Genomic DNA, 6,734 nt, shown 5'->3' on the forward strand with positions numbered 1-6,734 from the left:
GTGAAAGTGGAAAGTGAAAGTGAAGTCGCTCAGTCGTGTCCGACCCCCAGCGACCCCACGGACTGCAGCCTACCAGGCTCCTCCATCCATGGGATTTTCTAGGCAAGAGTACTGGAGTGGCTTGCCATTGCCTGCTCCGTCACAATAACTAAAAAGTGGAAATGCCCAGGTGACTCATCAGCTGATGAATGGGTGAACAAGATGTGGTCTGTCCATCCAGTGGAATATTATTCAGCCATAAAAAGGAGTCAAGGACTGACATAAGTTACAGCATCGGATGACTTGTAAAAACATATACTCGGTGAAAAACACCAGCCACAAAAAGCTACACATTGCATCATTCCATTTACATGAAATGTCGAGAATAGGTAAACCGATGGAGTCAGAGACCAGACTGGTGGTTGTTAAGGGGTAGGGAGAGGAACAAAGAGGTCATGACTGCCTACTTTTCGTCGAGTCTCATTTTGGGGTAGGAAAGTGTTCCTGAACTGGATAGTGATAATAATTGCACAACATAGTCAGTGTCCTGCGTGCCTCTGAACTGTATTCTTGATAATGGTCATGGTGGTGTACAGATGTCTGAATTTTAAACTTTTTTTAAAAGTTCAGACTTGTCTGTCTTGTTCATTTATGGATCTCCAGGGCTTAGAATGTTAGGAAGCACACAGCAGGTGCCCAAAAACGTGTTTGTTGGAGAAATGAATAGAAAGGAGCAGAGCCCAGGCCTCCCAGCTCCCAGTCTTGAGCTCTTCCCACAGCATCAGAAAGCTCTAGCTCAGTGGCTGTTAACCTCTGGGTCATCCAGCTACCTGGAAGGCTCGCTGAAACACCAATAACAGAGCTTCAGCCCAGGACCCGAGAGTTTGCTTGTCTGACAAGTTCTGTACTGGCCCAAGGGCCACACTTTGAAGCCGCTGCTCTCTGCTGCCCCCTAAACCACCAAAAGAAGAGGAACTTTGATGTGACCAGGAGAGAGAAGAGCCAGAGCTGATGCTTAATTAAAAGAGAAATAGATTTAAACCACAAATGCAGCTACACACACACACAAAAAAAAAAAAAAAACACATCAGTTTTAATCAGTCAGAAAGTCTCTGAGGCAAAGACTTGCTTTCTACCAGCTGAGTTGACAGGTTTGGTGGGGAGTTTCACTGGACTGGAGGAGACTTACTACCTACCTCCTCAACTCAGACACATCTCCTGCTCCTCAGAAGTGAGGTCGCACTGGCCTTCTGGATGCTCCTAGAACAAAGAGGTTCCTTCCTCGCCTTGGGGCCTTTGCACTTTCTGCTGCTGCTGCCTGCAACAACTCTGGCCCTCCCCCTTCCCTCCCTTTCATCCCCACCTCCATCTCCTTTGTCTGACTGATTACTTTACAATCCTTCCTTTATAAGAAGGTTTCCCTGACAAGCTGCATTAGATCAGGATCTTTAAGGAATTAAAAATCTATTAATTATTATCACACTGATATTATTAAAAATAGTATAGTCATTTCAATTAATGTAAGAGTGCATTCAAAAAAGTAAACACCCCTTTGTAATTTTTTTTCAAACTAAGAACAGAAGAGAAATAGCCCCCAAATAGCCTTCTACAAAAAGGCGATAGCAATCGTATTATTCCCTTTGAATACAGATAGGAGGCAAGAAAACCTCTGTTCAACACTGTTCTAGAAGTCCTAGATATAGTGATAAGACAGGAAAAACTAACAAGAGTTATACCTCTTGTAACAGAAGAAACGGTATTGTCCTAAACAATAAGATTTTCTACACAGAAAATGCAAGGGAACCTACAATATGCAAGGGACACTCGTTTCTTCCTGTTAATGATTCTTCCTGGTGATAACTCCATTAGAATAGTGCCCTGGGCTCTCTTTTCACCCATCACCATCTGGAAAGAATAACTTATCCAGTTTGGAGAAAGAACTGGGCCTGCACAAACCAGGACCCTCCTTTCTACCCTCTTGGGGAACCAGCCTGCCCACAGGAACCTCCCATCCTCTCCCCCCACCACATCCCTGTGATATCTACAAGGGCAAGACCAGCAGTTTTCCAGCTCTGTCTGCAACTGGGTACATTTAATTATTGAATAGGATGTTAAAGAGCCTATTGTACCCACAAATCTAATCCATATTTCTCAAACAATTTTGTGAAGAATTAAGATGACAGTTTGTACCTCTGTCTATCTGACTCCTGCAGACTGCTAACTTCTCAATTTTTCTAAACTTGGTAGAGGAGCAAGGTAACCCTCTCAAAACCTGAAACTATAAGAATTAAAAAGAGATATTAAAAAGGTGTCTGGAAACAATATATAAAAATCAATATTACTGCTATATACAGCAGAATATGTACAACTAGAAAATGTAATTTTTTTTTTTTTTTTTGGCTGTGCTGCATGGCAGTTGGCAGGATCTTAGTTCACCCACCAGGGATCAAAGCCACACCCTTGGAAGTGAAGGTGTGGCGCCCTAACCATTGGACCACCAGTGGATTCCTAAGAAAATGCAATTTATTTAAGCAAATTCCAGTTATAATTTTAAAAGTCCTGCAAGGTGCCTAGGACTAATGCTGACAAAAAGTGTGTACAATCTTTACAAAGAAAATTATAAAATTGTAATGATGGATGCTAGAAAAATGGCCTAAATAAATTCTGAGACTGATCATGTTCACACACATGAAGGTTCAATAATGTAAAGATAGCAAATTTTTCTCGGGCAGGGGGGCAGCCTTTCGGAACCCTGTATTCCCCCAACCACTCTCTATCTCTTCTCGAAATAAGAAGTTTTAATACCTAAATAGTGTTAGTTGCTCAGTCCTGTCTGACTCTGCAACCCCGTGGACTGTAGCCCACCAGGCCCCTCTGTCCATGGAATTCTCCAGGCAAGAACAATGGAGTGGGTTGCCAATCTCTTCTTCAGGGGATCTTCCCAGCCCAGGGGTCAAACCCAAGTCTCCTGCATTGCAGGCAAATTCTTTACCGCCTGAGCCACCAGGGAAGCCCCAATACATAAATAAAAAGAATTTATCTTGATTAATAAAACAATGTCCAGTAATTTTTTAAAAAATAGTAATGAGTACTTTTATGAAATGCCACTTGATAAAGGAAAGGGCTTCCCAGATGGTGTAGTGGTAAAGAATCCATCTGCCACGCAGGAGATGCAGGTTCAATCCCTGAGTCAGGAAGATCTCCTCCAGGAGGAAATGGCAACCCACTCCAGTATTGTTGCCTGGACAGTTCCATAGACAGAGGAGCCTGATGGGCTACGGTCCACAGGGCTGCAAAGAGTCAGACATGACTGAGCAGCTGAGCACTCCCTTAATAAGGGAATAATCACATAACATTTGAACTAGGTGTTATTATCATTATTCCCATTTCATGGATGAGTTGAGACCTGGAGAAGTTATTCAACTTGCCCAAGGACACGCAGCCTGGCTCCAAGCCTATTTTCTTTCTTTCTGTAAGTATGTTATTTTTATTTGTTTATTCCTTTCTGGCTGTGCTGGTTTTTTGTAGCTGCTCTGAGCCTTCGCTAGTTGTGCAGAGCGGGACTACCCTCTAGTCAAGGTGTGCAGGCTTCATGTTGAGGTGGCTTCTCCTGTTGCAGAGCATGGGGTCCAGGCACTTGGGCGTCAGTAGTTGTGGCTCATGAGCTTAGTTGCCCCAAGGCACATGGGATCTTCCTGGACCAGGGATCGAACCTGTGTCCCCTGCACTGCAAGGCGGATCCTTAGCCCCTGGACCACCAGGGAAGCCCCAAGCCCGTTTGCTGAACTGCTGCTCCCTGCTGCGGTCAGGCTTTTCCTGTAGCTCCCACACTCTCACTCACCCTCCGTCTGTGAGGCAGGTGAACTGACTTTGGAGTGAGCTCACTGTGAACCCAGAGCTCGAGCCCCTTCGTCTGTGGCCTCAGGGACCGTGTGCCCCAATGTGCCTCCAGGGAGGAGGTTGAAAATCAGGGTCTGTCTGACCGAGGAAGAACTCCCTCTGATCCTAAGAGGAGTGTCTGCCCCTGAGATCTGAGCTGCATCTAGGGTTCCTAGCAATTCAAAGAGGCCCCTCTTTCTCTGATGGGACAGGAGACCTTGGCTCCCTCAGGGTCTGCTTTGCTTTGAGTTCTGCTTCATTCCTTCTCATCGTTGGGGCTTATCAGGGAAATTACCTTGCATTCTGTGCCCCCCACACATGTGCAGCTCCTACTTCTTAGCAAACACCCTGAGACACAGGTGCTGTGGTGGCCTGCGCAGGACTGCTCTGTCTGCCGCTGCGCCCCATCCAAGTCCCTGTGTTAAATATCAGACCCGCGGAACGGGTCTGGTGCTCAGTGACACCCCTGCTAGATGGGGTGCAGTGGGGTCCCAGCAAGACTCATCCTGAGCACTCAAGGAGCTCAGATGAAGCGGTGACCTGACTGCTTAAGGCAGATGAATTTCAGGTTAAGGACAGAGGAGCGGTATTTGGGGGGCTCAGGGTAGTGAGGGGCTTCCTAGGGTCAGATTCCAGCTCTGCGGGGCTTTGAACAAATCGTCTGTGATAGGCAGAATGATGCCTTCCCTCCAAGATGTCCACCTCTCAAACCCTGGAACCTGTGAGTATGGTAGCTTGGGTGGCAGTGGGGAATCAAAGTTGCTAATCAACCAGCCTTAAGATAGGGAGGTTGTCCAGGCTTGCCTGAGTGAGCCCAGTGTAATCACAGAGGAGCGTGAAAGTGGAGTGAGGCGGGGGGACCACTCAGGACGACATGGTGAGAGAAGAGCCCCTCATTCCTGGCCTTGAAGACGCAGGAAAGAAGACACAAGATGAGAGGTGCAGGCAGACTCCGGAGCTGGGAAAGGCAGAGACAGATCCACCCCTCGAGGCTCCAGAGAGACTGACACTCTGCCTTTAACCTCATGACACTCATGGTAGACTTCTGACCCGCAGAAGGTAAAATAACAAATTTGTGTTACAGGTTCTGGTCTTTTTTTAGTAGAGAGGTAGAAAGTTAATACACCACCTAAATTCTGTAAACCTCAGTTTTCTCATCTATAAAGTGGGAATAATCACTGCCCAGAGTAGGTGTTATCAACTGAAGAAAAAAGTACCGCCTAAAGGTTCCAAGTGAAGTTTTATTCAGGGACCTTACTGAGGACTCCAGCCCGAGACACAGCCTCCCAGATTTGGGGAGGAGCCACGATATACAGGACTTTCTGCTGGGGGGCGGGGTGGAAACAAGGAATTCCCAGTGGTTAGGACTCAGCACTTTTACTGCCAAGGCCCGGGTTCAATCCCTACTTGGGGAACTAAGACCCTGCAAGCCATGTGGTGTCGCCAGAAAAAGAAGACTTGTAGGCAAACATCAAAAACTTACTGCTAATCACAAAAAAGCAGACATCTCAATGAATTTACTCAATGAATTAATGAATTACTCAATGAATTAATGAATTTACTGCTTTTCTATCTATGCATGCTAAGTCGCTTCAGTCATCTCCAACTCTTGAGACACCCATGGACTGTAGCCTGCCAGGCTTCTCTGTTCATGGGATTTTCCAGGCAAGACTCTGGTTTCTTACATCTCCTGAATTGGTAGGCAGATTCTTTACCACCTTTCCATCTGTGGAAGTTGCAACTCTGGACACATTGAAATTATTCCTTAGATAGGCATCTCCACTATCTAGAGCCAGTATCCTGTTTTTCTCTGTCCTGAGTCCCCTTCAGGACACATGGTCAGGGGTAGCTGCAGTGGTTGATGGCTTGATGGTGGGCAACATTCATCGTTTACTGAAGCGCAGGCAATGTATTTTGTCTACAGTGTGATAATCAGATGAAGAAATGCATATGAAAATCTTTGTGCAAGTTCAGCCCATCGTGGGCTTCCCAGGTGGCAAAGTTGGTAAAGGATCCACCTGCCAGTGCAGCAGACACAAGAGATGTGGGTTTGATCCCTGGGTCGGGAAGATCCTCTCGAGTAGGAAACGGAAACTCACTCCAGTAATCTTGCATGGGAAATCCCATGGACCAAGGAGCCTGACGGGCTGCAGACCATGGGGTCGCAAAGAGTTGAGCACAACTGAGCACCCACATGCCCAGCCCATTGTCACTCTTCAATCGCTCGGTCGTGTCTGACTCTTTGCCACCCCATGGACTGCAGCATGCCAGACTTCCCTGTCCTTCATTATCTCCCACAGTTTGCTCAAATTCATGTCCATTGGGTCAATGATGTCATCCAACCATCTTATCCTTTGTCATCCCCTTCTCCCCTTAATCTTTCCCAGCATCAGGGTCTTTTCCAATGAGTTGACTCTTTGCATCAGGAGGCCAAAGTTTTGGAACTTCAGCTTCAGCATCAGTCCTTCCAGTCAGGGTTGATTTCCTCCAGGATTGACTGGTTTGATCTCCTTACCGTCCAAGGGACTCTCAAGAGTCTTCTCCAGCACCACAGTTTGAAAGCATCAATTCTTTGGCACTCAGCCTTTTTTATGGCCCAGCTCTCACATCTGTACATGACTACTGGAAAAACCATAGCTTTGACTAGACAGAACTTTAGTAGGTATAAAATAAATATAGTATCATTGTTGAGAAGCTCAGTAACTGTCTCCTGGACAAGCCCTTCTGGGCTCCCTTAGCACAGACCCACCTCTGTAGCCCAGGGTAGATAAGCATCTCTCCTTATCCTTTATGAGGTTGCCACATTCTCTGTAGGACCACCCAGCCCACTTTCAGTCGCCCTCCCAATTTTTGCTTTTGTTGGTCTTTGATTGTCC

This window comes from Moschus berezovskii, chromosome 20 (assembly GCF_049115385.1).
Source record: "Moschus berezovskii isolate FMDL1 chromosome 20, NW_MosBer_1.0, whole genome shotgun sequence".
Lineage (NCBI taxonomy): Eukaryota > Metazoa > Chordata > Mammalia > Artiodactyla > Moschidae > Moschus > Moschus berezovskii.